This window comes from Chlorocebus sabaeus, chromosome 4, assembly GCF_047675955.1.
Source record: "Chlorocebus sabaeus isolate Y175 chromosome 4, mChlSab1.0.hap1, whole genome shotgun sequence".
NCBI classification, from domain to species: domain Eukaryota; kingdom Metazoa; phylum Chordata; class Mammalia; order Primates; family Cercopithecidae; genus Chlorocebus; species Chlorocebus sabaeus.
In genome coordinates this window covers 14,674,997-14,700,153 of record NC_132907.1, presented here as the reverse complement: position 1 = coordinate 14,700,153, position 25,157 = coordinate 14,674,997, and the positions used below count along the sequence as shown (strand labels likewise).

General features: G+C 42.6%; 1 protein-coding gene across 10 annotated transcripts in view; it reads left to right on the top strand.

Moving 5' to 3' along the window:
* Positions 1 to 25,157, top strand: part of LOC103224026 (V-type proton ATPase subunit S1-like protein) — a 110,295-nt gene that overhangs the window by 67,583 nt on the left and 17,555 nt on the right. Inside the window, exons 9-14 of one of the 10 annotated variants that reach the window (XR_012092724.1) lie at positions 958 to 1,113; positions 2,011 to 8,791; positions 11,179 to 11,251; positions 14,519 to 14,630; positions 16,422 to 17,103; positions 20,377 to 20,429. The gene's annotated coding sequence lies outside the window, so the exon portion shown is untranslated. Of the gene's footprint in view, positions 1 to 957; positions 1,114 to 2,010; positions 8,792 to 11,178; positions 11,252 to 14,518; positions 14,631 to 16,421; positions 17,104 to 20,376; positions 20,430 to 22,231; positions 24,608 to 25,157 lie in introns of those variants that run through there. The other 9 variants (XR_012092727.1, XR_005234611.2, XR_012092726.1 and 6 more) reach the window with 9 other exon arrangements.

Below are 25,157 nucleotides of genomic sequence, written 5' to 3'. Positions count from 1 at the left end.
GGCGCCCGCCACCACAGCTGACTAATTTTTTTTTTTTTTTTTTTTTTTTTTTTGTATTTTTAGTAGAGACAGAGTTTCACTGTGTTAGCCAGAATGGTCTCAATCTCCTGACCTCGTAATCTACCCACCTTGGCCTCCCAAAGTGCTGGGATTACAGGTGTGAGCCACCATGCCCGGCCCACACAAAAATATTCTTAAAGATACCATAATACAGTATTGAGAACTGATAGTCACTATGTTTCTATCAATAAATATATGATTAGGGTCCTTCTATGTGTACATGAAGGACTGAAATATCAAGCTAAAAACCATTTGTAAGAAATTGGAAAGATGGTTTTGCATGGTTTTTTATCTTAGCAACAAGCAATACACAAAATTATCTCAAGCATCTGCTGTTTATGTTTATTTTAAATAAAAAATTGAAATAATATTTTTTAAAATAAAATGATTTATTGATATAATCAACTTATTATTTACTACATAGTTAACATAGGTATTTTTAAGTCTTAAAATATTTTTGAATCAGTTATTTTGATAGTTTCAAAAGTTATGTAACATGACACCTTTACGAAGTGATGTGTTTGTATAAGAAAATTCATTTTGGTCACAACAGGGGAATTATTCATCTAACTCAGTCAAGCACAACGCTTATATTTGTTAGCAATATAGTAATTGTGTTCTCAGAAGATTGTTTTATTGTCATTTCATATTGAGATTTTAGATACAGAACCAATTGCTGTCATATCTTGCCAAAAATTAGACACATTTCCAAGCAATCTCCATTATTTATTCATAATTTGAGTATTTTTTCTAATATAAAAAGGTCTCCCTTTTATCAGCCACACATAAATTCTGACCCCAAAGTACACTGATGTATGGATGTGATGGTTAAATGTGGAGGCGGGACTACTGCTTCATTCATTCTGTAATTCTCCCTAAGTGCCTACTATGTTCCAGGCACTATGCTGAGCACAGAATTGAACATGTGGGCACAGCAATAAACAGGCAGGTGTCTCCAGCCAGCCTCGTGGAGCTACAAACATACCAAAGTGGAGGCGCACATTGGTGTAACGGGCCAGATGACAATCTTGTGTCTTCCCACTGAGTTCCATTGTAAGGTTTGGGGTTATCTTGTGAACTTTGTTTCTAGGGTATGTGTGTGTGTGGTGCAGGGTGGTGGGGGGATGGGTAAAATATTACATTAATTAATTCTGTATGTAAAATAGTATATACATATGATAACATACACAAAGATAGGTGAAACAATCTTCTATGTGCTGGGCACTACGTAAGTCTCCGTGGCGAATCACACTCACTTTCTTAATTTTAATTGCTACTCAAATACTGATGGTTCCAAAGTATTAATATGGTTCTGATTTTCCCCTAGAGATTCGGACTTGCATGTACAAATGGCAGCTGTCTCCACATGGCCATCCCTCAGGCACCTCAAATGCAAAGTGACCCAGGGAGTCCCATCTGGTCCATTTAGACCTGTGCGCCTCATTCTCTTTTCAGTTGACGGTGCATCAGTGCTGAGGCAGAAACGGGAGCCATTCTGGATTTTCCCCGCTCTTTCAGATCCACAGCCAATCCAGTATCAAGTCTTCCTGATTCTAGCTCCTCGATCCTTGCGGCCATCACCTTCTCTTTGTCTCTGTTATTTCTGCTGTCATGTGAGCCCTCATTGCAGATCACCCTGAGAATCAAAAGAACCCCCTGCGTGATCAGTTCCCTTCCATTTATCTGCCTCAAAGTCAAACTCCACACAACCCAGAGAATAACTTACTAAAATAACAATCCAACCAGGCCCTTCCTTGTTGATATTCCTTCAATGGCTTCAAATCCACGATGGCATCACTTTTTCTCCTGTGGGTAGTGGCCCATCACTGGGTTATGAAGTCAGGCTAGTCCTCTGTGACAAGAGTTTTAAAGAAAAAAACCAAGTGGGATGAATTAGGATTGAATAGACTAAAAAACAGATAATTCTTTTACTTTTTAATTTTTTTGTAGAGTTGGGGTCTCCCAAAGTTGCCAATGCTGGTCTCCAACTCCTGGCTCCAGGTGATCATCCCACGTCAGCCTCCCAAAGGGTTGGGATTACAGGCATGAGCCACCGTGCCCAGCCCAGATGATTCTTATAAGATGAGAGTAAGTAATGTTTGCAAAATTTTTGTTTCAGGTATGTGTGTGTTACTGGGTAGCTACGAAAAATGTATTTTCTTTTCAAACTAGGAATCCTGCTTTTATTTTAAAAAGCTATTGATGTAAAGAGTTTCTCAAAATTTGCTACAGAAATACACTTAGAGACTGAGGAGGATAAATGTAATCCCCAGGGAACATGGGACATCTTGTTTATAAGTGAAAACATTTTCCTCTTTTATATTTACAGTTTACTAAAATTTTACATTCTGCTCACTAATAAACCTCCATTTACCTTATTATAAACAGAATTTTAAAAATTACTTATTTTTAAATATGTTTCTTCACTCTGAGTCTTTGCAAACTCCTGCCACACCACCCGGAGTCCTCCTTCCCTGGTCTCAAAGCCAGACCCAAGTGTTAATGGTCAAGCTGCTTAGCGCAGGTCACCCTGCTTTCTAGTGGCTGTCCCTGGCTACTCCACCAGGGCACTCCTTTACCTGATACTCTGGGTTCCAGAAATACTCTTTGCATCTCTTTCTATTCCTCCATGACTCTTACCTTCTTTCTTTTGTCCTTGCTGCAGCTCCTGGATGAAATGTCCAGCTTCCTTTCCTTCTCCAGGCTAACTCTTCTTCCTGTGTCAGAGCCCTGCTGAGGAGTCAGTTTCCCTCCAGGAAACCTCACAACCCTCCACACTGCTGAGGGGACCATATATTTGCACCACCCTGCCCCAAGCTTGCATAGGCAAGATGATAAGGAACACAATTATGTTTTAAAAGTTCTGATTGCTGGTGACCTGGCCTCAGCCAGGCACAATTTGACATTTATTTCCTGGCATGCTACGGCAGCGGAATGTTATCTTGGGATATTGATTTGTGTTGTGCTTGTTGCATGTTCCATTTCCCCATTTAAGCAGGCGGCTGGCAAGACTTTGGAATCTTTACCTCGGGGACGATAATCGAAACTGCTCAAGTGGGATCTTCCTGCCTTTTGTCCAGTGACTGTGTTAATCATCCTGAATGGGATGGAGAGGAAGGGGTGGGGCTGTGGATGGTACCTTTGTGGACAAGCAAGAAGAGAAAAGAGAGACTCCTCAAAGGGGACAAGGGTAATAAAGTTTGGTAAATCTGGGCAGGGCTCTGGGCCAGTAGAAAGACCTCAGAGATGGGACAGGGAATGTTGAGGGGGTTGGACCCTTTCACAAGGTTTCCAGCCTGGCCAGAGGCTCCCGATCCCCAAGAGAGGCCAGGAGATGGCAGAGGTGCTGGCCGTGACGGGATGCTGTGGGCCGGGACATTAGGTACTGCAGCAGAAATCAGATGGATGAAGAATGCCTTCCTGATGTCCCAGCGCCGTGTATGGCTCAGCCCTCAGGCAGGGAACCCCAGCGGGACTGTGATAGCATTTTCTGTGTGCTGGAATTGGACTCAAATTGATTTAAAGAAAATAGAAAGGCTGGGCGCCATGACTCACGCCTGTAATCCCAGCACTTTGGGAGGCTGAGGCGGGTGGATCACCTGAGGTCAGGGGTTCGAGAACAACCTGGCCAACATGCAAAACCCCATCGCTACTAAAAGTACAAAAATCAGCTGGGTGTGGTGTGGGGTGCCTGTAGTCCCAGCTACTAGAGAGGCTGAGGCAGGAGAATTGCTTGAATCTGGGGGTCTGGAGGTTGCAGTGAGCCGAGATTGTACCACTGTACTCCAGCCTGGGTGAAAGAGTGAAATTTTGTCTCCAAAAAAAAAAAAAAGAAAAGAAAAAGTGGTCCGTTTTACCCACCTAGCTTTGTGAGCTAATGTGGGCTAAGATTCACATCTGTTATATTATTGATTTTGGCTTTATAGTGAATATTTTGTTGTTGTTTTCGAGTGGATAGCTGACATTTACATACATTAGCACCTTGTATACATAGACTGATTTAATTCCCAGAATTCTTACAAGGTTGGCCCTATTGTGATCTTTATTTTGCAAATGAGAGAATAATGATAGAAACAATCTGTCCTAATTTCCAGCTAATCAGTGGTGGAATCGGATTTAAACCCAGTTCAACTGGATGTGGAGTCCAATTCCTCCCCACTCCCTCCTCCCGCCTCCCTGTGCTGTGTTGCTGGTAGATGCTGCTTCTTTGAAGACCATGCCATGTGCTTCCATTTTCTTCATGGGGCTTAAGTCAGTGAAGGGCATCAGAGCTGATCAGCAAACATGGGTTGATTCTCTGGTTGTTGACCTCATAGGAATTTACTTTCCTGTGGAAGGAGCCTGGCCCCTCTGCCCTGGATCTGCTGGACCCTATCTGGCCGAGAGGAGAGGGTGGTTAGAGCTGAACTCTCTTCGGCGCTATGCTCCTTCTCCTGCATGCTTTCTGCTGCCCGCCCAGCCCTGGGAGGAACAGCTGGTCCCCTTCAAGCTGTCTGTGTGTCCTCCTATGGTTTTGGTCTTTCAGGCTCTGTGAGGAGTGACCGGGTCCTGGAACTCAGTGTGCCCCAGTCACACTTTACAGTGTGACACACTTCAGAGTGCGACTCCCAAGAGTGGTTGTGGAACGAGCCTCAGGGGACCCACTGATGAACAGCAAAGACGCTGAGGGCTGGCGTGGCGACAGGGGGAACCCTCTAGACAAGTCCTGATTTTTGTTGGAAGACATTTAAATGTCTCTTCCAGTGCAGAGAGACAAGGCCCCTGTGGGAGCCAAATTCCCTCTCAAGCTCACAGTTTTGTTTCCAGGAGAAGAGGTCACTTTCAGCTTTTATTATAACTTTAATTTGAAATTAAATGTGCCATTGGGACAGAAGCACTCTGTGCTGGGCTGTCTTCACAACAAGGGTGACAGTGTGAACTCTCACGGCGCTCCACACCAGGGCCTAGCCAGGGCGACAGAGCGGTGATTCATGCCATCTGGGGCCTGTCGTGCTGTGAACTCCAGGAGGAAGCTGCGTGACTGAGAGCTTTTGTAGCTCAGGGGCTGGAGGGTGAAATCTGAACCATTTCTGTTCCCTTGTCTTGTTCTCATCCGAGCCCAGGCAGTGGAAGGAGCTGAGGTCTGGGAAACAGTCGAGCAGGCTGTTTCTGGCAGGCTCGGGCTAGCGTCCCACAGGACCACGGGTCTCTTTCTGCTGTCCCTGTCAGGCTGAGCCCAACCCGCCCGGTGTGAGCAATGTCAGACCTCCTCTCAAATTCAGAGCAACTCCTCAAACATGAATAACCACAGGCTGAATGGGCCTTTCCCAGAAGATTTGACCTTGGCAGTCTGGGGTTTTGAATTTGGTGGTTTCTGAAAAGCACACATGCAGCTGCAGAGGAGGCGGTGGGTCTATGGCAGCTCCATGCTGAGCATCCGATCCTGCTGCCTGTGTGCTGCGGCCCGCTCCCGAGCCAAGAAGGAGAATTGTTAATAATAGGCCGTGTCTCTCCAAGAGTTGCTGGAGAGAACTAGCCATGCACTAGTCTTCTGGCCTTTGCTTTAAGTTTCATATATGTTGAGTTGTACAAATCTACCTCCCCACCAAATGTCCTTAGAGGGTCAAAGACGGTCTTTGTTTCTTCATGATAACATTGCCTTTCTTTTTTTTTTTTTTTTCTTCTGAGACACAGTTTCATTCTGTCACCCAGGCTGGAGTGCAGTTGTGCAATCATGGCTCACCACAGCCTCAAACCCCCGGGCTCAGGTGATCCTCCCACCTCAGCCTCCCCAGTAGCTGGGACTACAGGGGTACACCTCCAAGCCCTGGGTAATTTTTACAATTTTTATAGAGACTGGGTTTTTCCATGTTTCCCACGCTGGTCTTGAATTCCTGGGCTCTAGTGATTCCTCTGACTTGGCCTCCCAAAGTGCTGGGATTACAGGCATGAGCCACCACACCCAGCTGCTTGTTAAGCTTGAGAATAGAGTTGCTGGCCCTCCTTCTGTAAGCTCTCAGTCTGTCTGCAGAGGCCAGCCTTAAGGTAACTGTTTCCGCTGCTCAGATGGCCCCAAGCAGGGGAATCCCAGGTGTGACATTGGGTACATTGGTCATCCGTCTGCCTCCCACCTGGATGGAAACAGTCTGAGATACACACTTACCTACGTTCTTTTTCCCAGTATGGGACTTGAATGCTGCTATTGGTGCACATTTCTGCAGACGTGTCTCTGGCTCTCAGGATGCAGAATGTTGGTGGGTCCAGTGTGGGGGCTGCCAAAGGGGGTGTCATGTGCTCTGTGGATTTTTGTGTGATTGTAATGGTCCCAGCTGAAGTTCTCCTGTTTGTTGCAGTAAAACCTCTCTTCAGTGTCTGTTACCTTTCTCTATATTCTTGGTGAAGGAGAGAGATAGTCATAAGGGCCCTGAATGAGGTAAGAAGAGAAGATGCTGTTCTCTGCTTCCTCCCCGCCACCAACATTCCTTCTGCCCTGTTTTTCCTGGCCAGCTCTACTCTGGGCAGTCCAAGCCTGTGAACCAGCCACACCCAGGATCTGTGTTGGAGCTCAGTCCCAGACTGTTCTGGAAGAGTCGCCCAGAGGAGCCGTGTGGTCTCCCATTCAGCAACAGAGTACGAGATGGTCTCTCTGAAGGGCAGAGGGTCTAAGCACTGCCCGCTTCCTAGCATCTAAGGCTGAAATGCTGAATGATGCAATGAGAGGATGCCAGGGGAGAAAAGGAGCTGTATATGGGCTTGATTCTTCTCTCCCCAGCTGGTGGACACAGCACCAGAGGTGGAGCTGGAGGCCAGGCCCTCCGTTGACCCGCATGTACTCCACTTTGCAGTTGTACCCTGGGACACACTTCTATCTCAAAGTGTTATGAATTCCAACCACTGGACTCTACCCTACTTCTGACATAATCTTCTTGGGTTGATAGTAGCCTCTCTCATTCCTGAATACTACTTCTTATGCGTAGCCCTGGTTAGTCATTTTCTTTTAACTTTTTGTTTAAAGAAAACCTGTAGATATGAGCTTTTCTGTCAGAGATGATCTCTCCAGGCCTGAGTCTAAACTGTTGACCCTCTGTCAGAGAATGAGGGCTGGCTCTTGCATTTCAGGCGCTTTGACATTTACTGAGGGAAAGAAGGAGAATGGAAGGAGTGAGCATAAAGCACTGACCTGAGTGGAATGGCGGGTCGACTTGCCAGAGCCTGGAGATGATTACACTCTGTCAGCTTTGGGACAAGCTGTTCAATTTCCCAAAAACCAATTTGACAATTGTCGAGTGACCAATTTGCTGAATTAGAAGAATTTACTAATTTACCAAATTACGTATTTCTTTTATGCATTTCTAAAGACTTGAGCAATTGGCATGGGCTTGGTTGGCAGGGCCTGAAAGGGTTTGGAGCAATGAGTCAGAAGCAATGGTCTCTGGGAACAACCCTGTAGGTGGCGCCACTCTCCAGACTGAGAGGGGCACTGGGTGGATGGTTTAGAGTTAGGGGAGGCTTCGCTGTAGAGATCTGAGCCTTGCTGACTCTTTGGTTTCTGTTTTTAAAGCCATCCTTATTTTTTGTCATCTTTGTTTCTCAAAAGTCAGTCAGCTCACCACTGTGGATTCTTCCCTGACTTCCTGGCCGTACACACTTCCCATCCTCACACCGCCTGTCTTGTTTGGCTCTTCCCTCTCTCTTTCTCCTCCTTCACCCTGGAGCAACACCAAAGCCCTCTCATGTCTTCCTGTGGAGCACTGGCAGAACAGCACAGCCCTCTCCTTACTGTTTTGTTCTTATGACCCTCAGACCTTCAGGGACTCACTTTCTCCCACAGCACTGTAGCCAAAAGAAAGATTTCTTTCCTAAGACAGATTATGGTATCAGCTCTTCAAATACCATTAAATTTTTATTTTCTACACATAAACACATTCTTATGGTTTTGGAAAATGTATAAAACCAAAATTTTTGCAAACTCACTGTGATAGCCTTCATATATTAGGCATTCAATCAATATTTTAGTGATTAACAAATGGGTGGTTTTTATAATGAGCCTCACCCTGTTATAACCAAATACTTGTGTCAGAGAAACTAGCTTGCTTTTATATCAAGATCATGGCCCTGGACTTGGATAATGCCACAGAAATATTGTCAAGCGTTGTTCAGTCGGCTCTGCTCTTTCCAAGTTGAGGTGAGCTAAGGGAGCTAACGAAAGGAAGGTTTGGTTTCCAGCTCCTTTTTTCTCCTCCCCTTAACTCTTTGCTTAAAAAAACTCTCTGAGGCCATAAACTACTAGGACACAACTGCCTATTAATTAGCCATTTATAACTAAGTTTCTGTTTATTTTTTGGACCAATAATTAATTTGATAGGGTTATAGGAAATCCTATGCTCCTGCAACTGAGAAGACACTGTCTAAACGTGGATCCAGATTGAGGAGGTCCTTTGGGGTCTGTTGCTTCTATCATTGACCTGACCCACATGGAGTCTCAAATTCAGACCTCTCAGAAAAAAGGAAGAAAGGCTTCATCTGCAGTGGGGATTTAAAAAAAAAAAACCAGAAACATCTATTCATGGTCTTGGAATTGAACCTTAAGGCAAAGTCGGATCTCAGATAAGATTGATAGATGATGAACTTGCAGTCCACACCCCATTACTGTTGATACGTTCCACCTCTTTCTATTGCTGGGGTGTGATTACTTCAAAGCCAGGAAGAGCTGCAATCTAATTTTAGAGGAATGCCCTTCTTGTACACATTGGTGAGTATATATCTTAATATATGATGTATTTATCTATATAATTTTAGTAGTTGTGTAAGAAAAATTGGGATAGGTAAACAAAAGAGAGCAGCCAAAAAGTCTATCTATAAAGGCTTCAGGTTAACATAGTTACTTATATTGCGTCTACCACAAATCTGTGGGTATGACTTTTATTTGTTGGGAAGGGTTGTCTTTGAATTTCCTGTAAAGTTTGGCATTTTAAATCTTTTTCTTTGACTCTTCTCCTGTGAAATATATATCTTGGAAACTTGGCTGTTTCTGTTTCCTGAGCTTCACAGTGAACCACAAAACCAGCAGTAACTGTAATCCACCTCTTAAAATGTAATCCCTTGGGACAGTCCTTCTCAATGGCAGAATAAGAAACACTGTCCTGGCAGAGTAAGGGTGAAGATAAGGAGAGCGATGACCTATTCCTGTACTTATCTGGGAGCACATGTAGGTATGAGTAACAAGATCAAGAGATGCCAAGGGTGAAGGGAGATGTAGGAGCCCATGGATTGCGTGAGGGAAATATGGATCCTGTGAAGGGCAAGCTGTTTTCTTTGTGTGGACGACCCAGATAAAGCAATGAAAATGGATAATAAGGACACTAAGGACAAGAGCCTTCCAAGGCATTAAGGCAAATGAGATTGTAGCATGGATACAGAAGGGAAAGGAGAGAGAGAAAAAGTAGATGGAAAAGTAAATGACTCAAACCTTCCATTACTGAAAGTTCCAAATATTTCTTTAATGGCTGTCACCAGATTGTAGGCCTTCATTTTTCACCGGTCAGCATTCCCTCGTCTTCTTTCTGTTCATAACAAAAGTGAGTTCCTCTTCTGACCACTAGAGGTCTCTAGAGAATCACCGATCAACGTTTGAAGCCTGATACCCTCTTGCTATCAACCACTCTAGGAGGTGGAAATGTTTATTTTTCCAACATGAATAGTCACATAGTCACAAGAGATCCAAGGCCTGAGACTTAAATTTCTAAAAATTAAAAAATGTATATAGCTGCCTACTCAACTTCAAGCTGCCTACTCAACTTCAAGCTGGCACTGACCATCATCCCTCAAATATGTCCCTTGCTATTTTGATGGTAGAAATTCTGCTATTACACAGAATAACAGCACTGCTTCTACTAAAAAGGCAAATGCTTTGGAGGCCTAATTTATACAATCATAATAGGTTATTTATACCATAGTATGAGTGACTCCGTTGGGCCTCTGCCATTGTGATTACGAAGGATGACAGATCAGGGTTGCTGGGGAGACGAGGACGGCAATGAAGGAGGAGGTGAAGACAAATTTCATCTACTTCACACCATTGCAGCGATCTGACCCCAGGTCCTCTTCCAACTTCCTCCCTCAGTAAGTGCTGCGGGTGTGTAACCCAACTCTGGGGTCAAGTGAACAAACTGCCCTCAGCTTCCTTAAGTCTTCCTGTTCAAGACAATGACTTCCAGACTTTCCTGGGACACTGACATTATCACCTCTGGAGTCCTTGATGTGACTCTCTTCCTGGTCACATGAACTGTAGCTATTTTGGGCGTGTCCAACATGTTTGACAGTGCCGGTGATGACAAGTGTACATTTCAACATTCCATTATTTAGAACACGCATGTAATTATTTGTAATGAATCACTGATGACATTTGGAGAACAATGAAGTCCTCTTTTAATGTTTGGACGATTAGCTATGGGAAAGGTTTACTTTGATGGTCTTTCATTTTTATCTCAAGAATTTTGGATATTATTTCCTGTTGCACTCTGGTGTATGTTAAGTTTTCCTACATTTATCCGTCCATCAAACATTTATTGAGAGTCTATTAATTTCCTCTTATACTGAAGGCTCTGTGAATATGAGGATGAATAGGAAGAATAGGGCAGGGTTCTCAAGAAGTTCATCAGTTGATAGAAGGGCAAGATATGTTGAGGCAGTTACAAAGTGCATGATAAATAGAGAAGTACAAAGTGCATTGGGACTAGGAAAAAAATTTAAAAAAACTTCTAGAAAAATAAAGTTCATTTTCTCAGCTTGTTTGAAAGCCATCATCTGTTGTTACTGTTTTTTATCAGGGAACAGTAGTCTGATAATTCACCTTGATGCCTTTGGTACATTTTTCAATTGCTTTTAGCTCTTTTAAAAGGTGCTTGCCACAGGGTGGAAGGGTAGAGTGTATGGAAGGCAATGTGGCCAAAGCCTACTGGTATAACCCATTCCACAGGAGTGACCTCTCATCTGTTCAGAGGAAGACCAGCGGCCAGTAGGGTTGCCTGTGTTTTCACAGTGGATATCTTGGAGCTCCTGAGGTTGGTACTGCTGGGACACAGAATATTCCCTACTGAAGAGAATGTTATAAAGTGCCTATGTTCTTTACTTCTGCAGTTTTCAAGGATTGTGCCCATCTCTCAGTAACCTAGCCTTCTTTTGAAGACTTGCTTACAAGACAGAAAATTAGGTGAGTGGCTGAGATTTAGAAGTGCATATCTACCAAGGGGGAGAGAATAAACTGTCTTTTGAGCAGAGAGGTGGGGCGAAAGCTCATCACCTTCCTGGGTCCAGTATTCTCGGGAGACCATCTCTTCTGCTGAGGATGGCTTCCTGCAATGTGCTGTGGGGTTTGTTTTATTTCTGACCCAAAATAGTATTTGTATTCAGTTCTCTCAGTGGAGAGAGTGGTGAGAGCAAATTTCATTTCTTCATTGTGCAAAAGGACACATATATTTATAATGAACAACTCCATTTGGCTTTTTACTTTTAGGTGGACATAGATTTCAGTTGATGCCAGATCCTCCTTTTTCCTTGGAGAATCATGTTTGTACTTTCTTAAATTATATGTATCTATCATTCTGCATTTTCTTTACACTGATACTCTTTTTGGAAACTTTTTTTTTCCTTTTCAAACCTAGAAACCACAAAGTGAAACAACAGGGAACATATTCTTACAACTGGGGGGTCAACATGACAGACATGTTTGGATGTCTGTTACATAGCTTGCTGTAGACCCAACTATTAAATAACTGAACATGGCCAGGCGTGGTAGCTCACGCCTGTAATCCTAGCACTTTGGGAGGCTGAGCCAGGCAGATCATGAGGTCAGGAGATCGAGACCCTCCTGGACAACATGGTGAAACCCTGTCTCTACTAAAAATACAAGAATTAGCTGGGCATGGTGGTGCATGCTGTAATCCCAGCTACTTGGGAGGCTGAGGCAGGAGAATCTCTTGAACCAGGGAGTTGGAGGTTGCAGTGAGCTGAGATCGTGCCACTGCACTCCAGCCTGGTGACAGAGCGAGACTCTGTCTCAAAAAATAAAAAAATAAAAAAAAAATAAAAAAAAGAACATATACGAAGACTATAAGTAGGAAACTTACCCACCAAGAATTAAACAAGAATTAAAAGGCTTTCTGAATCCAAGCTCTAACTTATTTTCAAAGCACTAATGTAGGTTAGTTGACATTTGTCACATGCAAGATGTATTAGGCATTGTGAGATCAGATTATGGAGAATGTGGGAACCTGAGACTGACAGTTGCCAGGTAAGCATCTTCATGTTCCCTGAACAGAGGAAGGGGTGTTGAGGTTATCGTGACATTACTCACAGAAGGCTCTTGCATCACTCTCCTCATCTCCCTTTCATTACTAGTAAGAATTAGAATCCCAGAGGCCTTTGGTTTGCTTTTCTGCTTCTATGCTTCAGAAGACCTGGTACCATGTAGTCATTAAATGAATGCCCATAAGGCCCGAAGCCTGGAATTATATTTACATCCTGTTGACATATATTTACATAGGTTGCTATCATTATCTGTTTTTGATCACCCTAAAGGGGCTTTGGAAATACAAGTATTATACAGCATCATCTTTGAAGACAATATCTTTCTTTGATGTCTTTGAATTTGGAGGTCTTAGAACCAACTTAGAACCCATAGGTGAAAATTACAAAACCTAGGTGTGGGGTTGGGGGGAAGCTGGAGAGCAGAACAATGCCATTGACAACTTGGTATTCCAAGAGCAGAGAAAGCTATTTCAGGATAGTTTTCTCATTTTGAACACCAAATGCCTGTCCAAGTTCTGGAAAATGTAGCTTAGGGGTTGTATGAGTGCTGGGCAGCTCTTGATCTGAAGTTCCTCATCCTGGCCTTTGATCTCCGCCTCCTCTACTGTCGCCAGGATGGAGGGTAATGGAGTTGAGTTCAGATCAGCATTTGAAGTAATGCTGTTCTCACACTGTCCTCTGCTCAAGTTTACTCAGGTTCATTACAGGGGTGGGGTTAGAGGGCCATTTGTCTTGGGCCTCAGATTGAAGAAGGAGCCTCAAAGCTGAACTTCTAAATCTTTCTCCAAAAGATGGTGTGCATATGGTTGTTAAAATTATTATTGGGACAAAAACACTTATTTGCTAAATGTAAATGTATGAAAAATACTGTAATTTTTGTAGCAGTATTTTAACACATTTAAAAAATATATTAGAAGTGTCCAATTGTGGAATTGACTCAAGATGTCTTTCAGCTTCTGAGAAGCTCAGAATTTACCACCAAACAGCAGCCAGTGTATGAGGTCCCTTGGACTTTTGTCCCATTCTAAATGACCCAGCTGATAGAGCCTAAGAACAGATTAGATTCACCACAGCTCCTGATCTTTGAGTATGTACTTCAAAGTGGGGTTTTTAACATCCGTTTTTAAACTTTGCTCTGCATGCTTGTAGGACACTAACATTTTTTGACTTATAAGAATTAATATTTTACCCATTGAAAAAGTACCCTAACTGGGCGACATTTCTAACTATTTAAATTGGGAGAAAAAGGCTGAAATGGCCAGAGTTCATGGAGAAAAAAGTGAAATAGGGTCTGCCAATATCTGTTAGTACTCCATAGGAACAAAGCAGTGGAAATGAAACTCAGCGTTTGGGCTGTGCATGTGTGCATGTGTGTGCGTGTGTGTGTGTTTGTGTGTGTCTTTGTGCAGTTGGCAGATCAACCCTAAACAGGCCTCGTGTGGCTGAGGCTTATGCATACACAAATCCAGGTGGTGGCCTCCAATTGCAAAAAAATTCTTTGTTTTGCCTTTCTCTGGGCAGAAAGTACTGCCAATAATATCTGAGTAATATCTGGGGCTCATTTCCATTTGGCTGTGGAGACTTAGGTCTCTAAAACTTTCCAAAAAAAATGTCCGACTGGGCCAGTAGGGAAAGCCATGACGCAATCTTAGTGGACTCATTTATGCTTTGATTGCCATTTCCTGTAGATATCTGTGTTTATACATTACGAGGCATGATGTGCTTCATCTTCTTATGTACTATTATTTTAATTTTTCCAATGATAAAATAGTGCTTTTTTTGTAAAAAATTTGGAGAAATGTATCCTATACAGAAGCTTAAAGGAAGCATGTATAATCTCAGCAAGCAGTGTTATCTCATGCTGACTTAATTCTGAAAGGAATTTTAGTAATTTTTGTTAATTATTTGTTAATTCTATGCAGATCATTCCATTGAAAATAATAATGACAGAAACATCAGAGTTTTAGGTTTGATTATCAAAACCTGTTTACTGTGACCCAAAAATACAACAGGGACCTGTTGGGATGCATCTAAATTCCAAAGGTCATGTGGACACATCCTCAAATCTTTTGTTTTTGTTTTAAAATGACAGTGATGGTAAATATTTATTGTTGACTGTGTATCATTGCCCTACATTTTTTATGTGAATCAACTATTTTAATAATTACAGGAACCTTAAAGGAAAGTGCCATTGGTAGTAGAGTCCCATTTTACAGATGGAAAAATTGAGATGAAAGAGATTAAGTAACTTGGCCAAGGTTACAGGCTACTATGCAGTAGAGGTGAGTCAGCCCGTCTTCCAGAAACCCTGAGCATCTTCCCTTCTAAACTTGAAAGTGTTTAGTTTCTTCAACTAAGGGCATAACCGGGTCAGTCAGGATGTATTTGAGCACATGAAAGGGCAGCAAAACCCATCTCTCTACTTTGATTCCTGTAGAAACATGTCCCTTGTGTTAAGTGGTGACCAGCCGTGTGGGGGTTTTGCTCAGGCGACAGGCTGGAAATGCATGTGTGGCAGGCGGGCTTGTGAGATCACATCCGAAGCTGGCTGGATTCAGTTCAGTCCTTTGGACTGTTGATTCAGATGAGGGGGAGAAGAGGCAAACACCTCTTCTTTGGCTTAGAAGATTACGGATCTGTAACTTCAAAAGCTGTTTGCAATTTTATATTCGCGTCTCGCTGCCAAGGTGCTTGTCTTATCTGACTCTGTTGGCTGGGGCTGTTGTGAGTAAGCTGGGCGGTTTCCTCCTGCATTTGGAAGGAAGTTGCAGGGGCAAGAAGGGGGGTGGGTGGTGGAGAGGTGAGTGTGGCTGAGAGGATGACACCAGCGGAAACAAGGGAAATAGGCTGGGAGGAGGGCCAGACGCGCAGGGTGTGTGAGAGTGAACTCAGGGAGAGGAGAGGAAAGGCCCTTTCCTAGCGTGTGCTGATCTGGGAGGACGCACCATCTAAACAGGAAGAGCACAGACGCAGAGTCAGACAGACCTGCTTGGGGTTCTTGCTCGCTGGTTTTAAGGCTTTGTGACCTTGGTCAATTTACTAAACCTCTCTGGCCCACTTTCCTCTTCTGTACTGTTTACTGTATGGTCTGTTTTTTGCTAAGCTCAGGTGGTGATGCTGCCCTCAATACTCCATGCCCAGCTTGTTACAGAAGGAAGAATGCTGGTCTAGGAACAGGAGATCTGGGTGAATTTTCTGTCCTTATTCTTCATCAGCTCTCTGACCCTGGGCAAGACTAAGAACTTCTGTGACCCCCAGTTTCTCAATCTGTAAAATGGGTATAATAATACATACCCTTTTAACTTCACAAGGTTTCTGGCAGGCTCAAAGAAGATCAGGTGTTTGAAAAGATGTTGTGAACCTAAAAGGGGTATACGATGAGCTGTTCTAGATGCTGGGTGAAAGGTGCAACTGAACACACAATACTGGTGGACTGCTGGGTTCTCACTCAGGGATGGCAGAAAGGTTTCAATTTGTGAGCCAGCTCTCATTGACTGGGAGTGGCTGCCTGGACCTCCATCTGGAGAAGGATCCTGAGCTTTGGCTGGGTTCTGTGGGAAAGAGTGCTGGTGTTGATTATTAATGTCTGTCATGGACAAAGGGGTAGGAGAAGTGGTTCTTGGATTGTGCATTTGCTCTTTCTGCTCCAGCCTAGTGATTTCTAAATTCAGTTGCTCATTTAGATTCTCCTGGTAAAAATGCCCCATCAGGCAGATTTCCCATTTCATAGGCCTGAATGAGACCTAGGGTAAAGGCAAGGAATCTTCATTTTTTAAAGAAAGTTTTCCTTGCTGGTTATTTTGATAGTTGTGCAGGTGTGGAGAGGTGGGGCAGGCATCGAGTCACATGGGAGCTCTGGATGAGTCTCATGGAGCTCGGAGCATTGGAAGAATGGAGCACAGAAGAGTTAAGCAACTTTTCTAGACATGGTCATAAGTTTAAAAAATGTGGATCAGGCCTGTGGTTTCTAGTAGGTTGCCTAACTCTTTCTTCATTAAACAAATGGGTTGTATTGTCTGTTTTGATGATTCTCCCACTGGCTTCAGGCCTGATCATTTTTCCTTGTGGTTCAGACAGCTGCTCCAAAAGGGTCAGATTCTGAGATCCATTGTCCACCCTGGCTCCTGCTCTGAATCGACGTCAGTTTGCAACTAGTAGTTTCATAAATCAAGAAAAAGAAGAAAGGCAAATTAATGACTGTGTTAACTAGAGGGGCTCTGAAAATTCTGCTTTACATGTACTTATTTTGAATTTTGCTTTTATTATTATGAACTTTGAATTTCGCTTTTATTATAATGAACTTGCAAACACAGCATTGTAAAAGTATATGCACCTCCCAAAGATGCTGGGAAGCAGTTGATATTTCATCATTTGAGGTTGTGCCTGCAAGTAGCAGAGGTGCAGGAGGAGACAAATAAAACGGATGCCTGCATCCTATTTCCATGAATTTCTGTCCTCTGAGCTGAAAGACAATTGACAAGTTGGCTAATAAGACCTTGAAGAAAGAAGATACTTTAACCTTTAATTGAAAAATCCCCATTTCTTCTCATTCAAGAAGCAAAAGAAGAAACTATCATGATGGACACTCTTGTGCTAGCATCAGTCATTTTGATCACAAGACATGGACCAGCCCACCTTGGAGCTCACCATGGTGGTGGCCTGGTCCTCATGCAAGTTGTCATGGAGCTCTTGGAAATGGCTGTAGACTTTGCTGAGCAGGAGCAACTATGTCTCTGGTTCTTAAGGATTAAAAAGGTAAGGTTGCAGTTCTGGATGCTGGCATTACTTCAGGGCAACACACACACACACACACTCAGTAGTGTAAGTCATCCTTTCTCTCGCATGGGGAGATGTGTACTTTTTTTTTTTTTCTTCTTGAGATGAAGCCAGACTGAAGAAGAAAGAACAGAAAAAATCACAGGCCCACAGCTTACATGTCATTCATACAGGCAGGACTTAGGGCCTCGGCTTCTGCCAAAAGAAAAGGACAGTCTGCACACTATTTCTTGATAATACATAACGATGTTTACAGCAGCAAATGCTTTTAACTCTGCCCCGTCTCTGCTCTATGAGACTTGAAGGCATTGGAGTTTGAGACCTGTGAGTCAGACCTTTATCTGCCTATACTTTCTGAGAACTCATGTAAGAATGAAAACACACACATACACACACACAAACACAAAAAGACAAACACCAAACACCAAAGCATTCTGACATGAAACTCTGGTGCACATTTCTCTGAGGCAGTACATCATTTTAAAGCTTTTAATTTCTAGAGTGAGGAGTACATTAGTTGTGCCAGATGAATATTCACATTCCAGATACTCGAGGATTTATGCTGATTCTAACTTTGAGGGTTACACTTTTGAGTTTAATTTTGTCTTGTTTTAAGCATGGGAGTGAAGGGAAATACAGGAGTGCACAAGTAGGCAAAAGGGCAGGCATGATTGATGGCCATAGAAAGTCCTGACAAATTTGTAGTCAATATTGTTTGTCTAGAGAGGCTTGTGTGACAAAAGAAGTGTCAGCAGCCACTGAAGTCTCATTCTTCAGGACCCGGCCTCCGAGTTAGAATAGGGGGCTTGAGTGAAATGCCTGTCATGCTTAATTGGAAAAATCACTCCAGATGAGTGAGAGAGGCTGACAGTTATGCATTACAGAGAGAATTTAGTGTGTCTTACAAGGTTGATACAGGCACCAAAAGTGACTGACTTTAGCTTTTCCCTATTAGGAAGGCCACTGGAAGGATAAAACCCAAGAAAAGAAGCTACTTCTTGCTTCAGATTCACAAGTGCTTGTAAAAGACTTCTACCTTCATTACTTTCATTGTCACTCTGGTCTTAACCTCAATTCCTTTTTTTTTCCTAGGTTTTCATTCTGTCTTTGCTTTCTTAAATACCAGGGACAATTTCACTGGGCATACAGTGGAGGAAGGGAAACCGTAGACTGTTACTCATTCTCTCTCTGTCTCGCTCTCTCTCTATCCCTTTTTTTTTTTTTCTCTCTCTCTCTGAGTGTGAATGTTTGCCTGTCTTTGTGGAATTGGTCATGAACATTTCCAGCCATTGCTTCCAGTGCACAAAGGCTAAACTCACTTTTGTCATTTGGTAATTTGTTTATCTGTCAGCATCTCCTACCCTGAAATGATGAGGCTTTGAGAGAGCTGTGGTTTCTCATCCGGGTGAGGTCTGAGAGCCTATGGTTCTATGAGGGCTAGAGAGTTTGAGAGGGGAGATGGATAACTCATTCTCTGAGTCCCGGGAGCCCGCTGTTTCAGGGCTAGCACCACCAACATTTAGACGCGTGGGTGCAATTTGGTCATGGGTCCCTTGAGTTTAATTTTCATCTTCCTGTTGTGTGTCTCAGCATTTTTCTCTGTAATTGCATAGATTTTTGAGAGGCTGAGGACAGCTGCTTTGGCTTGGAGCTTCTGAGCCTGTTTGGCCTCCAAGACTTCAGCCACCAAGTTGTTATACAGCAGTGCTTCCTTTGTGTTGTCCCTTGGTGATGTGTTGGGGTTGGTGGCATTTATGAAAAGGATGTGGCCTTCAAGACTGCGTAATTCCAAACTTGCATAATTCAGGCCATATCCTGAATTCAGTTTTACAGTTCATTTGGCCTGCTAGCCTTACAATTCTTTGATCCTCAGAAAGAATTTAAATTTGAGGCACTTATATTACCTCACATTTTGAGTGTGAAGAGACTATATGAATTTTTCATATTACACTATTTCGAATTTGTGTAAAATATGGCCACGTTAGATTATTCTATTGGGGTTTGTGACTGTTAACTCTCACAATTCTTAAAAGTATAATGTAATTCATGGAGCGAAGTATCCTAAATCCTACGCATAGAAATGTGAGTCTAAGTCTTTTGTAAATGAGTGGGTAAGCTAACAAGACTTGGAAAGTATTTTGAGGTAAATGTTAGGGATATTATTAATATCTTTATATGGTGCAGCCTGAAATGCCTCAGTAACAAATTCACTTCATTGAATTCAATAAAGATTTATTTAGTACCTACAAAGGGCCAGCCCAGCAGAATAGTAGACATTGGAGCTACCACAAGGATCAGAATTGAAGTCAGTGAATTGAACTCGAGGACCCAAGAATGGTAAACTCAAGCCAGCCATGTGTGACCTTTGATACTGCAGAATGTATTTATCTTATTCTCTTACCTTTTAAACTTATTCTTTCATGAAGAAACATATAGCACTGCCAACTGAAGTGAGGAGAAAAGTAAAAGTATTTAAGACATTTTTTGAGAATGTCCAACGGCAGAATGGAAAGTCTCTATGAATTTTTTTGTTCAAGTTTTAAGCATAACACTTTTAATTTTCATTGTTGAGGCTCCATGCCACTTCCTAGCTATGTGTCTTTGAGCAAGTCATTTAACCTGATTGTGCCTTCATCTTCCCTTCTGTTAAAAATGAAGAAAATAAAAGTGACAGAATAAAAGGGTTGTTTCAGGGATTGAGTTCACATTTGTTAAACTCTCAGAACATCCTGACGTATTCTCAATAAATGTTACACTACTTTCAATAAATAATATCTTTAAAAAATGTCCTCATCTATTTTTTTATTTTTTTACTTTTTGGTTTTAGTGTGTATGGTATGCTTATGCAATGGGATCTTTGTCTGTGATATCGAAGTCTTTCAATGGCAGCTCAATTTTCATTGTCCAGAATGGCAGACATTCTGGTCATTGTCCAGAAAGTTTTAGAAGGTGGAATTTAATGTATTCTGAATACAGAACTCAATCCAGATATCAAATTGCCTTGGTGAGATTTACTTCTCTGGTTAAAGTATGATGCAGGTAAAGTTCCAATCCTGATTAATGCAGTTGTGGTCAAAGGTTAATTTTATTTCGGAAATACAGTATTTAAGTGGCGTCTATCACTTAAATACTATGATAAATGCTGAGCCCCATGGTAGTATTGATGGACCTGAAAATATATGTTTTTTCAAGTGCTTTTACAAGTGAAAAAATGTAGCTAAAATGTTATTTCTCTATTCTATTTAAAATTAGGTTTCTTGGAAGAATGTTCATTTTCTGAAATAAACATCCCGTTGAGCCTAGTGGTATGTATAAATATGGATTCACTAAATGTGGGTTTGCTTAAAAACAAGATATGCCCAATGAACTTTGCTTCCTTTTTTGATAGAGTAGGGAGACTGGTGGGGAGGGGAAATTCCACAGACAAAATGTGTCTGGATTTCAGGAAGACGTTTGATAGAGCCTCTTATTACGTCCTTGTGGGAAAGATGAAGGTATACGAGCAGGGTGACAGTGAAGCTAGGAGGCTTTGTGGCCAGTTGGACAGGGATATGTGAAGGGCACTGAATTCCAGTGGGTGCCACTTGGGAGGGAGGCTTCAGGGCTGTCTGTGGACCTCACCTTTTTGGCCATCTTGACCTGAGGTTTGGATGATCTCAATAGTGAGGAAAAATTAAGAACTCAGAACAAATAAGAATATGAAATTTAAATTAAATAAATCCTTCATTTTAGTTCAGAACTTTAGTGTGCATTTGTGCTAGGGGAAGATCTTACTTTCCGTGGGAGAAAGGCCAAGGGTTTTTTGGTGGCTGTGGTCACCACACGAATGACCAATGTGATACAACTGCTGTAAGAATTAAAGATGCCTTTTAATTAGAAATGATTTCGGTAATAAGGAGGCAGTAGTCCCACTCTGCCCTGCTATAGTCAGACTACATTTAGGGTGTTGTTCACTGCTAGCTATCGCATTTCCATTTTGTGGGGAGATCTGCTACACAGCTGGAGTGAACCTGGGTAGTGAAAGGCCTGGAAAGCGACTTAATCAAGGAACAGTTGGAGGACCTTGGGACATTTTAGTTAGAGAAGAGCAAGCTGGGACAGTGGACTAGTGACCTGATATCTGGTTTCAAATATTTAAAGGAAGGTCAAGTAGAACAGGGAGCAAACTGCTGCATCACTCCGGTACCAAATATGGGGTAACAGGAGTGATTTAAGCAATGAGAGCTGTTAGATAATAGAATGATTTGCTCGTTGTTGGATGAATATAAGGAGAGGGAACAGGAAGGCTGTTTAGGAAAGTTGTGGACGCCATATATCCGGAGGGCTAAAAGCATGGGCTTGGGAGCCGAGCAGATTGATGCTTCAGCTCTGGCCTTGCTAGTGGCTGAGTGACCTTGGGCAATGCATTTAATATCTCCATGACTCAAGTTTCTCATCTATACAATGCAGAAAACAACAGCACCTTTATCCTGAGGTGGTTGTGAGGATTTAAATGAAATAATTCATGTGAAATACTTATATTACCTGGCATTGAGTTAATAGTCAATAAATGACAGGTATTGCCATGACCAGTCCTGATGTGAGGGAGGGCTAAAATAGACACTCTCCTTCCCAAATCTTATATTTCATATTTCTGATCAATGTAAGGATTAAAAGGGACAAATGTATCTAGGTCATAGCCCTAGAGAGCCTTTAATTACTTTTTTCCCCTGTGTTCTACTCAGTGCTCCTTTCAACTTCTTGAGGGGTGCATCTTGGGGAAGAAGTGTCAATCTTCTTTTTCTCAAATACATGTAATTAAAACTAACGTGGCAGTGTACCTGAGAAGGTGCACTCCATTCTGGGGACCCAGGGAGTGTGCTTTTGCTCATGTTCTTGAGAAATGGTAATCACATTATGCAGAAAACCAGAAAAGGATATGCCTAAATTAAAATCGTGTCAGAGATTTTTATGCCTACCAATTTGTTATTGTTTCTATGCCTTGTATTAATATGAGTTGAATGAGTATTTAAATAATTGTGCAATTAAAAAGAATTACATTCATCGTTAGAGAAAAAAAGGCAAATGCAACAGAGGAGGCGTAACCGCACAGTATGTTTTTATCCAGCTTCCTGGTCGAATCCTGCCACAGTGTGCTGACAGTACACCCATGCCACATTTTTTGAGAGAAAAAACCATTTCCAGGAGCCTAGCTTTTCTTCATCCATTCCCACAGCCACCTCCTGCCTCTAAAGTGCTTGAAGACACAGTAGGAAGGCACCAGAGGGCATTCTCAGATCATCTATTGTCAAGGAAATACAGCTGGGAAGTACAAAACAATTCTCCACTTTGGCCAGTTTTGGATGAAGTGGTGGTTTCTAACACACGCTCAGAAACACTTGGAGTCTGAAAGCTGCCATGCTAAATAAACTGCCATTCAACCTTGGGGTATCAGCAGAGGCATTTGACTGAGTGACCCCAGTTCACAGGACAATCAAGGTTGTCCTCAGAAGCTGGGCAGGCATCATGGGCAAGCAGAGAAACCTGCCTGAAAATCCAGAGATGTGGGGATCTTGGTTCCAGCATTAACTGCTTTTGTGACCTTCAGCAAATTACTTTGTGCTTCAGATCTTAGTTTTCCCATCTGTAAAAGGAAGACACGAAGGAATACATGAAGATCATTTTGAAGTCTAACTCTTGGTGGTGGAATTCCTTTCTTTTTTTACTCTCCCTCCCTTCCTTCCTTCCTGATGAAACTAAAGGAGAAACTGGGATATAGTAATACTGTGTTTGGAGTAGGTCTGCTCTGACCTTCTAGTGCTGAAGAGACAGTCTCTGAGGATTGGCAATGCACACTGCTCATTGCGAGTTGAAAGCTGAGCAGCCAGGCTTTGAGTGGCTTTCAAGTTTATTCAGGCTTTTCTGACTTGGGCATGTTTACCTTCATAGTTGGAACAGCCATGGGATGTATACAATCTAGAATCTAGGAACATGGACTCTACACAAGAATTCTGGAGAAAAAATATGACATTTCTAGTGTTAAACAGAGATATTATGGAACATAGGTTAAAATTTTGCATGCATTTTTACTGTGAAAAAAGACTTTAAAAATGTGGGGTCTGTAGTTGGATGCTTTGGGTTGTACTTTTGTATCTCCTAAGATTAGAATTATCCTTTGTATTATTTGGAGTGTATTGGAGGGAAGTTTTAGGAAAGCTTGCCCCTTGGGGTACGTTTTGAATGTATCTCAGGCTGGGTTCCCTTGAAGCAGTGCCTGAGGCAAGCCTTCAGCTGCATGCAATTCCCTAAGGGCATGGCATATTCTTTAGGGGGAAAAACCTGCTAGTAAGTGAGAGAAGCAGGAGAGGAAAGGGCAAAAAGCTGTACAATGATGTCCTCTCAAGGAATGTGATCTGATTCATTGTGTGCGTGTGGGTGGGTTCTGATGAATAATTCATACCACAGAATTGACCCACCTCAAGGCACGGGGGCTGGAATTTTGTACACCCATATCAGTTGGTCATCATTTACGGATATCCATGGGTGAAGCCTGAAAGGCGACAGTCTTCAGTCAGGAGGCAATTCCCCAGAGAAAGGAACAGTTATAAGCTGTATGTAGCCATGGTGTGCTGGAGTCAGCTCAACCACAGCTCACAAGTGCTGACTGCACAGCACTTCCCAAATGCCCGTTCTGTGACTTCACCCTGATAGCTTGCAGTCGGCCATGATGGAAGCATTACGTCATGAAAATCAACAAAAGCTACAAATCCCAGGCCTTACACTCCTGCAGGCAGCCAGATGTTAAACGTTTATCAGCACGACCCTGGCCAACCTTCTCTGCAGCGAGAGGCTGGTGTCCTAGCTGGTGAAGGGGATCAGAGGAGGGCACCAACAGCATCTACTACATTGGAGGTGCAAAGGATTTGCCCACAAATGATCTTCCCAACTAATTTGTAAGTTGGCAAAGCCATTCCTTTAGGGGTTGCCTTTCCTAGCCAGAAGAGGAGATGTATACACTATTGAGAATCATAGAACCAAGAATCCACCACACTCCAGTCCAAACGACTGATTATGTTTTATAAGTGCAAGAGAAGAGCAGAGAGGAGGTGAGGAAAGAGTGCATCATCTGAATTACCTGCAGTAAGGGGCAAGAAAGGGCTCTGTTATATTGCCTAGGGACAGAATTTAAAATAGCTATGATGTTATAGTATGTTTTTGAAGATTTTTTTTCAGAATTTATTATTTAAAACACTGCACTTGACTGAGATGATTGATAGACTTTTTATTGTAAAATATTTATTAAGGAAAATTTCAAATATACATAAAAGTTTATCTACAGCTAATGAAGAGTGTAATAAACCCTCACATACTCATCCCTCAGATTCAAAAATTATTAACATAACCAATCTTGTTTCATTTATACCTCTACTCACTTTCTCGTGGGAGCATGGGAAGTTTTGGAGACTTAGTTAATTGAATAAAAGTTGATTGTGGCTAGAAAAAAGCTAGAGGCTGGGTGTGGTAGCTTACGCCTGTAATCCCTGGACTTTGGGAGGCCAAGGCAGACAGATCGCTTGAGCCCAGGAGTTTGAGACCAGCCTGGGCAACATGGTGAAACCCTGTCTTTACTAAAAATGCAAAAATTGGCCGGACATGTTGGCTCGCACCTGTAATCCCAGCACTTTGGGAGGCCAAGGCGGGTGGATCTTGAGGTCAGAAGTTCAAGACCAGCCTGGCCAATATGGTGAAACTCTGTCTCTACTAAAAACACAAAAATTAGTTTGGCGTAGTGGCACGTATATGTAGTCCCAGCTGCTCAGGAGGCTGAGGCAGGAGGAATCGCTTGAACCCGAGAGGTGGAGGTTGCAGTGAGCTGAGATCGTGCCACTGAACTGCAGCCTGGGCGACAGAGTGATACTCTGTCTCAAAAAACCAAACCAAACCAAATGAAAACCAAAATCAAACAAACAAATAAAAATGCAAAAATTAGCCAGGTGTGGTGGCGTGTGCCTGTAGTCCTAGCTACTTGGGAGGCAGAGGTAGGATGAACGTGC